A 12,124-nucleotide genomic window follows, 5' to 3' on the forward strand; every position below is an offset into this window, starting at 1 on the left:
GGAGTTTGTGTACATGACGTGTTTTTAAAATACTATGCGTATTATTTATAAAACAGACTAAAATGTTTTTTATTTGTATTCGGTATTTGATTCGATTTATTAGGACAATGCTTTTGCTTCACTCTGCAGTCCAACTCATTCCAAACCAACTCAATTGGGTTGAGGTCAGGTGATTGTGAAGGGCAGGTCATTGGTGCAGAACTCTCCTTCTTGGCCAAATAGCCCTTACACAGCCTGGAGGTTGTGTTGTGTCATTGTCCTGTTCAAAAACAAATGATCGTCCCAAGAAGCGCAAACCAGATGGGATGGTGTATCACTGCAGAATGCTATGTTTGCCATGCTGGTTAAGTGTGCCTTGAATTCTCAATACATCACTGACAGTGTCACCAGCAAAGCACCCCCACACCCTCCATGCTTCACTGGGAACCACATATGCGGAGAGCATCCATTCACCGACTCTGCATCTCACAAAGACACGAGAACAAAAAATCTCAAATCTGGACTCACCAGACCAAAAGGACAGATTTCCACCGGTCAAATGTCCATCTAATGTCGTGTTTCTTGGCCCAACAAGTCCCTTCTTATTAGTGTCCTTTTGCTTTGCAGCAATTCAACCATGAGGCCTGATTCACGCAGTCTCCTCTGAACAGTTGATGTTGAGATCTGTCTGTTACTTGAACTCTGAAGCATTTATTTGGGCTGCAATTTCTGAGGCTGGTAAACTCTAATGACCTTATCCTCTGCAGCAGAGGTAACTCTGGGTCTTCCTTTCCTGTGGCGGTCCTCATGAGAGCCAGTTTCATCAGTGTGCTTGATTGTTTTTGTGACTGCAACGGAAGAAACTTTTAAAGTTCTTGAAATTTACCGGATTGACTGACCTTCATGTCTTTAAGTAATGATGGACTGTCGTTTCTTTTTACATATTTGAGCCGTTCTTGGAGCGTGGAATCAGATTGGTCGGACCAGCGTTGAACAGACCTCAGCGCGGGAGCGCTTGATGGTTTTTGCACTTGAAGTAACATTCAAAGTTCTTGACTTTTTCCAGATTGACTGACCATGTCTTAAAGGACTCCAGCAGTCTAAGGCGTCTCCGTGCGAGAGGTGTCTCTACAGTCCCTGGTTCAAATCCAGGCTGTATCACATCTGGCCTTGATTGGGAGTACCATTGGGCGGCGCACAATTGGCCCAGCGTCGTCCGGGTTTAGCCGGGGTAGGATGTCATTGTAAATAAGAATTTGTTCTTAATTGACTTGCCTAGTTAAATAACAACAACTCTAAACATTAAGGTAAAGATGGACTGTCGTTTCTCTTTGCTTATTTGAGCTGTTCTTGCCAGAATATGGACTTGGTCTTTTACCAAATAGGTCTATGTTCTGTATACCACCCCTACATTGTCACAACACAACTGATTGGCTCAAATGCATTAAGAAGGAAAGAAATTCCACAAATTAACTTTCAACCAGGCACACCTATTAATTGAAATGCATTTCAGGTAACAACCTCATGAATCTGGTTGAGAGAATGCCAAGAGTGTACAAAACTGTCATCAAGGCAGAAGAAGGTTACTTTGAAAAATCTAAAATATATTTTGATTTTGTTTAACACTTTTTTTTGGTTACTACATGATTCCATATGTGTTATTTCATAGTTGTAATGTCTTCACTATTATTCTGGCCAGTACTGTGTCATGAGGTGTTTTGTGTTTTATTACTATATAAGTCCACAAAGCTACAACGATGCTCTTTCATGCTAGGTTTAGGACCTCCTATTGTATCTTATAGAGACAACTGACGTATACAACTATCTGTTTTGATTTAGATACAAGCAGTATGAAACCTGGAACACTAACAAAACAGTGGGAAGCACCAATTTCTCCATCAGCCCTTCAGGGCAGCACCTATTTCTCCATCAGCCCTTCAGGGCAGCACCTATTTCTCTCTCAGCCCTTCAGGGCAGCACCTATTTCTCTATCAGCCCTTCAGGGCAGCACCTATTTCTCTCTCAGCCCTTCAGGGCAGCACCTATTTCTCCATCAGCCCTTCAGGGCAGCACCTATTTCTCTATCAGCCCTTCAGGGCAGCACCTATTTCTGTCTCAGCCCTTCAGGGCAGCACCTATTTCTCCATCAGCCCTTCAGGGCAGCACCTATTTCTCCATCAGCCCTTCAGGGCAGCACCTATTTCTCCATCAGCCCTTCAGGGCAGCACCTATTTCTCTCTCAGCCCTTCAGCGCAGCACCTATTTCTCTATCAGCCCTTCAGGGCAGCACCGATTTCTCTATCAGCCCTTCAGGGCAGCACCTATTTCTCCATCAGCCCTTCAGGGCAGCACCTATTTCTCTATCAGCCCTTCAGGGCAGCACCTATTTCTGTCTCAGCCCTTCAGGGCAGCACCTATTTCTCCATCAGCCCTTCAGGGCAGCACCTATTTCTCCATCAGCCCTTCAGGGCAGCACCTATTTCTCTCTCAGCCCTTCAGGGCAGCATCTATTTCTCCATCAGCCCTTCAGGGCAGCACCTATTTCTCTATCAGCCCTTCAGGGCAGCACCTATTTCTCTCTCAGCCCTTCAGGGCAGCATCTATTTCTCTCTCAGCCCTTCAGGGCAGCACCTATTTCTCTCTCAGCCCTTCAGGGCAGCACCTATTTCTCTCTCAGCCCTTCAGGGCAGCACCTATTTCTCCATCAGCCCTTCAGGGCAGCACCTATTTCTCTCTCAGCCCTTCAGGGCAGCATCTATTTCTCTCAGCCCTTCAGGGCAGCACCTATTTCTCTCAGCCCTTCAGGGCAGCATCTATTTCTCTCTCAGCCCTTCAGGGCAGCACCTATTTCTCTCTCAGCCCTTCAGGGCAGCACCTATTTCTCCATCAGCCCTTCAGGGCAGCACCTATTTCTCTCTCAGCCCTTCAGGGCAGCACCTATTTCTCCATCAGCCCTTCAGGGCAGCACCTATTTCTCCATCAGCCCTTCAGGGCAGCACCTATTTCTCTCTCAGCCCTTCAGGGCAGCACCTATTTCTCTCTCAGCCCTTCAGGGCAGCACCTATTTCTCCATCAGCCCTTCAGGGCAGCACCTATTTCTCCATCAGCCCTTCAGGGCAGCACCTATTTCTCTATCAGCCCTTCGGGGCAGCACCTATTTCTCTATCAGCCCTTCAGGGCAGCACCTATTTCTCCATCAGCCCTTCAGGGCAGCACCTATTTCTCTCTCAGCCCTTCAGGGCAGCACCTATTTCTCCATCAGCCCTTCAGGGCAGCACCTATTTCTCTCTCAGCCTTCCAGGGCAGCACCTATTTCTCCATCAGCCCTTCAGGGCAGCACCTATTTCTCCATCAGCCCTTCAGGGCAGCACCTATTTCTCTCTCAGCCCTTCAGGGCAGCATCTATTTCTCTCTCAGCCCTTCAGGGCAGCACCTATTTCTCTCTCAGCCCTTCAGGGCAGCATCTATTTCTCTCTCAGCCCTTCAGGGCAGCACCTATTTCTCTCTCAGCCCTTCAGGGCAGCACCTATTTCTCCATCAGCCCTTCAGGGCAGCACCTATTTCTCTCTCAGCCCTTCAGGGCAGCACCTATTTCTCCATCAGCCCTTCAGGGCAGCACCTATTTCTCCATCAGCCCTTCAGGGCAGCACCTGTTCTCTCTCAGCCCTTCAGGGCAGCACCTATTTCTCTCTCTCAGCCCTTCAGGGCAGCACCTATTTCTCCATCAGCCCTTCGGGGCAGCACCTATTTCTCCATCAGCCCTTCAGGGCAGCACCTATTCTCTATCAGCCCTTCGGGGCAGCACCTATTTCTCTATCAGCCCTTCAGGGCAGCACCTATTTCTCCATCAGCCCTTCAGGGCAGCACCTATTTCTCTCTCAGCCCTTCAGGGCAGCACCTATTTCTCCATCAGCCCTTCAGGGCAGCACCTATTTCTCTCTCAGCCTTCCAGGGCAGCACCTATTTCTCCATCAGCCCTTCAGGGCAGCACCTATTTCTCCATCAGCCCTTCCGGGCAGCACCTATTTCTCTATCAGCCCTTCAGGGCAGCACCTATTTCTCTATCAGCCCTTCAGGGCAGCACCTATTTCTCTATCAGTCCTTCAGGGCAGCACCTATTTCTCTATCAGCCCTTCGGGGGCAGCACCTATTTCTCCATCAGCCCTTCAGGGCAGCACCTATTTCTCCATCAGCCCTTCAGGGCAGCACCTATTTCTCTCTCAGCCCTTCAGGGCAGCACCATTTCTCCATCAGCCCTTCAGGGCAGCACCTATTTCTCCATCAGCCCTTCAGGGCAGCACCTATTCTCCATCAGCCCTTCAGGGCAGCACCTATTTCTCCATCAGCCCTTCAGGGCAGCACCTATTTCTCTCTCAGCCCTTCAGGGCAGCACCTATTTCTCCATCAGCCCTTCAGGGCAGCACCTATTTCTCTCTCAGCCTTCCAGGGCAGCACCTATTTCTCCATCAGCCCTTCAGGACAGCACCTATTTCTCCATCAGCCCTTCCGGGCAGCACCTATTTCTCTATCAGCCCTTCAGGGCAGCACCTATTTCTCTATCAGCCCTTCAGGGCAGCACCTATTTCTCTATCAGTCCTTCAGGGCAGCACCTATTTCTCTATCAGCCCTTCGGGGCAGCACCTATTTCTCCATCAGCCCTTCAGGGCAGCACCTATTTCTCCATCAGCCCTTCAGGGCAGCACCTATTTCTCTCTCAGCCCTTCAGGGCAGCACCTATTTCTCCATCAGCCCTTCAGGGCAGCACCTATTTCTCCATCAGCCCTTCAGGGCAGCACCTATTTCTCCATCAGCCCTTCAGGGCAGCACCTATTTCTCCATCAGCCCTTCAGGGCAGCACCTATTTCTCTCTCAGCCCTTCAGGGCAGCACCTATTTCTCCATCAGCCCTTCAGGGCAGCACCTATTTCTCTATCAGCCCTTCAGGGCAGCACCTATTTCTCCATCAGCCCTTCAGGGCAGCACCTATTTCTCTCTCAGCCCTTCAGGGCAGCATCTATTTCTCCATCAGCCCTTCAGGGCAGCACCTATTTCTCCATCAGCCCTTCAGGGCAGCATCTATTTCTCTATCAGCCCTTCGGGGCAGCACCTATTTCTCCATCAGCCATTCGGGGCAGCACCTATTTCTCGATCAGCTCTATAGGGCAACACTTCTTTCTTCGTTTTTAGTTTTTAAAATGTCACAATTATTTCCAATTTATCCTGGAAGCACAGGAGGTTGGTGGCATTTTAATTGGGGAGGACAGGCTCGTGGTAATGGCTGGAGCAGAATGAGTGGAGTGGTATCAGGCACATGGGTTCCATGTGGAAGGCCCTAAAAATTGTCAAAGACTCCAGCCACATCAGTCATAGACTGTTCTCTCTGCTACTGCACGGCAAGCGGTACCGCAGCACCAAGTCCAGGTCCAAGAGGCTTCTGAACAGCTTCTACCCCCCCAAGCCATAAGGCTCCTGAACATCCAATCAAATGTCTACCCTGACTATTTGCAGTGCCCTCCCCCTCTCTACACCACTGCCACTCTCTGTTGTCATCTATGCATAGCCACTTTAATAACTCTACCTACATGAACTGTACATACTACCTGAACTAACCGGTGCCCCCGCACATTGACTCTGTATCGGCACCCCCCCCTGTATATATTGTTATTTTTTTACTGTTGGGTATTTGATTCGATTTATTAGGACAATGCTTTTGCTTCACTCTGCAGTCCAACTCATTCCAAACCAACTCAATTGGGTTGAGGTCAGGTGATTGTGAAGGCCAGGTCATTGGTGCAGAAATCTCCTTCTTGGCCAAATAGCCCTTACACAGCCTGGAGGTTGTGTTGTGTCATTGTCCTGTTCAAAAACAAATGATCGTCCCAAGAAGCGCAAACCAGATGGGATGGTGTATCACTGCAGAATGCTATGTTTGCCATGCTGGTTAAGTGTGCCTTGAATTCTCAATACATCACTGACAGTGTCACCAGCAAAGCACCCCCACACCCTCCATGCTTCACTGTGGGAACCACATATGCGGAGAGCATCCGTTCACCGACTCTGCATCTCACAAAGACACGGGAACAAAAAATCTCAAATCTGGACTCACCAGACCAAAAGGACAGATTTCCACCGGTCAAATGTCCATCTAATGTCGTGTTTCTTGGCCCAACAAGTCCCTTCTTATTAGTGTCCTTTTGCTTTGCAGCAATTCAACCATGAGGCCTGATTCACGCAGTCTCCTCTGAACAGTTGATGTTGAGATCTGTCTGTTACTTGAACTCTGAAGCATTTATTTGGGCTGCAATTTCTGAGGCTGGTAAACTCTAATGACCTTATCCTCTGCAGCAGAGGTAACTCTGGGTCTTCCTTTCCTGTGGCGGTCCTCATGAGAGCCAGTTTCATCAGAGCGCTTGATGGTTTTTGCGACTGCAACTGAAGAAACTTTTAAAGTTCTTGAAATTTACCGGATTGACTGACCTTCATGTCTTTAAGTAATGATGGACTGTCATTTCTCTTTGCCTATTTGAGCCGTTCTTGGAGCGTGGAATCAGATTGGTCGGACCAGCGGTTAACAGACCTCAGCGCGGGAGCGTTTGATGGTTTTTGCACTTGAAGTAACATTCAAAGTTCTTGACTTTTTCCAGATTGACTGACCATGTCTTAAAGGACTCCAGCGGTCTAAGGCGTCTCCGTGCGAGAGGTGTCTCTACAGTCCCTGGTTCAAATCCAGGCTCTATCACATCTGGCCTTGATTGGGAGTACCATTGGGCGGCGCACAATTGGCCCAGCATCGTCCGGGTTTAGCCGGGGTAGGGTTTGGCCGGGGTAGGGTTTGGCCGGGGTAGGGTTTGGCCGGGGTAGGTTTTGGCCGGGGTAGGGTTTGGCCGGGGTAGGGTTTGGCCGGGGTAGGGTTTGGCCGGGGTAGGTTTTGGCCGGGGTAGGGTTTGGCCGGGGTAGGGTTTGGCCGGGGTAGGGTTTGGCCGGGGTAGGATGTCATTGTAAATAAGAATTTGTTCTTAATTGACTTGCCTAGTTAAATAACAACAACTTTAAACATTAAGGTAAAGATGGACTGTCGTTTCTCTTTGCTTATTTGAGCTGTTCTTGCCAGAATATGGACTTGGTCTTTTACCAAATAGGTCTATGTTCTGTATACCACCCCTACATTGTCACAACACAACTGATTGGCTCAAATGCATTAAGAAGGAAAGAAATTCCACAAATTAACTTTCAACCAGGCACACCTATTAATTGAAATGCATTTCAGGTAACAACCTCATGAATCTGGTAGAGAGAATGCCAAGAGTGTACAAAACTGTCATCAAGGCAGAAGATGGCTACTTTGAAAAATCTAAAATATATTTTGATTTTGTTAATAAACACTTTTTTTTTTTGGTTACTACATGATTCCATATGTGTTATTTCATAGTTTTAATGTCTTCACTGTTATTCTACAATGTAGAAAATAGTTTAAAAGTAAGTAGGTGTGTATTTTGATTTGTTTAACACTGTTTTGGTTACTACATTACTACATTATTTCATAGTTTTAATGTCTTTAATGTCTTTTCATTTTATTACTATATAAGTCCACAAAGCTACAACGATGCTCTTTCATGCTAGGTTTAGGACCTCCTATTGTATCTTATAGAGACAACTGACGTATACAACTATCTGTTTTGATTTAGATACAAGCAGTATGAAACCTGGAACACTAACAAAACAGTGGGCAGCACCGATTTCTCTATCAGCCCTTCAGGGCAGCACCTATTTCTCCATCAGCCCTTCAGGGCAGCACCTATTTCTCTATCAGCCCTTCAGGGCAGCACCTATTTCTCTCTCAGCCCTTCAGGGCAGCACCTATTTCTCTGTCAGCCCTTCAGGGCAGCACCGATTTCTCTATCAGCCCTTCAGGGCAGCACCTATTTCTCCATCAGCCCTTCAGGGCAGCACCTATTTCTCTGTCAGCCCTTCAGGGCAGCACCTATTTCTCCATCAGCCCTTCAGGGCAGCACCGATTTCTCTATCAGCCCTTCAGGGCAGCACCTATTTCTCCATCAGCCCTTCAGGGCAGCACCTATTTCTCCATCAGCCCTTCAGGGCAGCACCTATTTCTCCATCAGCCCTTCAGGGCAGCACCTATTTCTCTCTCAGCCCTTCAGGGCAGCACCTATTTCTCTATCAGCCCTTCAGGGCAGCACCTATTTCCATCAGCCCTTCAGGGCAGCACCGATTCTCTATCAGCCCTTCGGGGCAGCACCTATTTCTCCATCAGCCCTTCAGGGCAGCACCTATTTCTCCATCAGCCCTTCAGGGCAGCACCTATTTCTCCATCAGCCCTTCAGGGCAGCACCGATTTCTCTATCAGCCCTTCGGGCAGCACCTATTTCTCCATCAGCCCTTCAGGGCAGCACCTATTTCTCTATCAGCCCTTCAGGGCAGCACCGATTTCTCTATCAGCCCTTCAGGGCAGCATCTATTTCTCTCTCAGCCCTTCAGGGCAGCACCTATTTCTCCATCAGCCCTTCAGGGCAGCACCTATTTCTCCATCAGCCATTCGGGGCAGCACCTATTTCTCGATCAGCTCTATAGGGCAACACTTCTTTCTTCGTTTTTAGTTTTTAAAATGTCACAATTATTTCCAATTTATCCTGGAAGCACAGGAGGTTGGTGGCATCTTAATTGGGGAGGACAGGCTCGTGGTAATGGCTGGAGCAGAATGAGTGGAGTGGTATCAGGCACATGGGTTCCATGTGGAAGGCCCTAAAAATTGTCAAAGACTCCAGCCACATCAGTCATAGACTGTTCTCTCTGCTACTGCACGGCAAGCGGTACCGCAGCACCAAGTCCAGGTCCAAGAGGCTTCTGAACAGCTTCTACCCCCCCAAGCCATAAGGCTCCTGAACATCCAATCAAATGTCTACCCTGACTATTTGCAGTGCCCTCCCCCTCTCTACACCACTGCCACTCTCTGTTGTCATCTATGCATAGCCACTTTAATAACTCTACCTACATGTACTGTACATACTACCTGAACTAACCGGTGCCCCCGCACATTGACTCTGTATCGGCACCCCCTGTATATATTGTTATTTTTTTTACTGTTGCTCTTTAATTAATTAATAATAATTAATTAAATTACTTTCATTTGTATCTCTTATTCTTGTCTGTATTTTTTGAAACTGCATTGTTGGTTAGGGGCTCGTAAGTCAGCATTTCACTGTGAGGTCTACTACACCTGTTGTATTCAGCATTTCACTGTAAGGTCTACTACACCTGTTGTATTCAGCATTTCACTGTGAGGTCTACTACACCTGTTGTATTCAGCATTTCACTGTAAGGTCTACTACACCTGTTGTATTCAGCATTTCACTGTAAGGTCTACTACACCTGTTGTATTCAACATTTCACTGTAAGGTCTACTACACCTGTTGTATTCAGCATTTCACTGTAAGGTCTACTACACCTGTTGTATTCAGCATTTCACTGTAAGGTCTACTACACCTGTTGTATTCGGCATTTCACTGTAAGGTCTACTACACCTGTTGTATTCAGCATTTCACTGTAAGGTCTACTACACCTGTTGTATTCAGCATTTCACTGTGAGGTCTACTACACCTGTTGTATTCAGCATTTCACTGTGAGGTCTACTACACCTGTTGTATTCAGCATTTCACTGTGAGGTCTACTACACCTGTTGTTTTCGGCGCATATCATTTCATTTGATTTAACTAGAACCAGACGTTAGAGAGTACCAAACTAGAACCAGACATTAGAGAGTAACTAACTAGAACCAGACGTTAGAGAGTAACTAACTAGAACCAGACGTTAGACAGTAACTAAATAGAACAAGACGGTAGAGAGTAACTAACTAGAACCAGACCGTAGCAGTCTCCACTGAGTTCCATGTTAATTTTCTTATCCTGGTAGAGTTCCATGTTAATTTTCTTATCCTGGTAGAGTTCCATGTTAATTGTCCCTATCCTGGTAGAGTTCCATGTTAATTGTCCCTATCCTGGTAGAGTTCCATGTTAATTGTCTTATCCTGGTGGAGTTCCATGTTAATTGTCTTATCCTGGTGGAGTTCCATGTTAATTGTCTTATCCTGGTAGAGTTCCATGTTAATTGTCTTATCCTGGTAGAGTTCCATGTTAATTGTCTTATCCTGGTAGAGTTCCATGTTAATTGTCTTATCCTGGTGGAGTTACATGTTAATTGTCCCTATCCTGGTAGAGTTCCATGTTAATTGTCTTATCCTGGTAGAGTTCCATGTTAATTGTCCTATCCTGGTAGAGTTCCATGTTAATTGTCTTATCCTGGTAGAGTTCCATGTTAATTGTCTTATCCTGGTAGAGTTCCATGTTAATTGTACTATCCTGGTAGAGTTCCATGTTAATTGTCTTATCCTGGTAGAGTTCCATGTTAATTGTCTTATCCTGGTAGAGTTCCATGTTAATTGTCCTATCCTGGTAGAGTTCCATGTTAATTGTCCTATCCTGGTAGAGTTCCATGTTAATTGTCCTATCCTGGTAGAGTTCCATGTTAATTGTCTTATCCTGGTAGAGTTCCATGGTAAATGTCTTATCCTGGTAGAGTTTGATGTTAATTGTCTTATCCTGGTAGAGTTCAATGTTAATTGTCTTATCCTGGTAGAGTTCCATGTTAATTGTCTTATCCTGGTGGAGTGCCATGTTAATTGTCTTATCCTGGTAGAGTTCCATGTTAATTGTACTATCCTGGTAGAGTTCCATGTTAATTGTCCTATCCTGGTAGAGTTCCATGTTAATTGTCTTATCCTGGTAGAGTTCCATGTTAATTGTCCCTATCCTGGTGGAGTTCAATGTTAATTGTCTTATCCTGGTAGAGTTCAATGTTAATTGTCCCTATCCTGGTCGAGTTCCATGTTAATTGTCCCTATCCTGGTAGAGTTCAATGTTAATTGTCTTATCCTGGTAGAGTTCAATGTTAATTGTCTTATCCTGGTAGAGTTCCATGTTAATTGTCCCTATCCTGGTAGAGTTCCATGTTAATTGTCCTATCCTGGTAGAGTTCCATGTTAATTGTCTTATCCTGGTAGAGTTCCATGTTAATTGTACTATCCTGGTAGAGTTCCATGTTAATTGTCTTATCCTGGTAGAGTTCCATGTTAATTGTCCCTATCCTGGTAGAGTTCCATGTTAATTGTACTATCCTGGTAGAGTTCCATGTTAATTGTACCTATCCTGGTAGAGTTCCATGTTAATTGTCCTATCCTGGTAGAGTTCCATGTTAATGGTCTTATCCTGGTAGAGTTCCATGTTAATTGTACTATCCTGGTAGAGTTCCATGTTAATTGTACCTATCCTGGTAGAGTTCCATGTTAATTGTCTTATCCTGGTAGAGTTCCATGTTAATTGTCCTATCCTGGTAGAGTTCCATGTTAATTGTCTTATCCTGGTAGAGTTCCATGTTAATTGTCTTATCCTGGTAGAGTTGCATGTTAATTGTCCTATCCTGGTAGAGTTCCATGTTAATTGTCCTATCCTGGTAGAGTTCCATGTTAATTGTCCTATCCTGGTAGAGTTCCATGTTAATTGTCTTATCCTGGTAGAGTTCCATGGTAAATGTCTTATCCTGGTAGAGTTTGATGTTAATTGTCTTATCCTGGTAGAGTTCAATGTTAATTGTCTTATCCTGGTAGAGTTCCATGTTAATTGTCTTATCCTGGTTGAGTGCCATGTTAATTGTCTTATCCTGGTAGAGTTCCATGTTAATTGTACTATCCTGGTAGAGTTCCATGTTAATTGTCCTATCCTGGTAGAGTTCCATGTTAATTGTCTTATCCTGGTAGAGTTCCATGTTAATTGTCCCTATCCTGGTGGAGTTCAATGTTAATTGTCTTATCCTGGTAGAGTTCAATGTTAATTGTCCCTATCCTGGTAGAGTTCAATGTTAATTGTCTTATCCTGGTAGAGTTCAATGTTAATTGTCTTATCCTGGTAGAGTTCCATGTTAATTGTCCCTATCCTGGTAGAGTTCCATGTTAATTGTCCCTATCCTGTTAATTGTAGAGTTCAATGTTAATTGTCTTATCCTGGTAGAGTTCAATGTTAATTGTCTTATCCTGGTGGAGTTCCATGTTAATTGTCTTATCCTGGTAGAGTTCCATG

This window comes from Oncorhynchus masou, chromosome 11, assembly GCF_036934945.1.
Source record: "Oncorhynchus masou masou isolate Uvic2021 chromosome 11, UVic_Omas_1.1, whole genome shotgun sequence".
In the NCBI taxonomy this organism is placed as follows: Eukaryota; Metazoa; Chordata; class Actinopteri; order Salmoniformes; family Salmonidae; genus Oncorhynchus; species Oncorhynchus masou.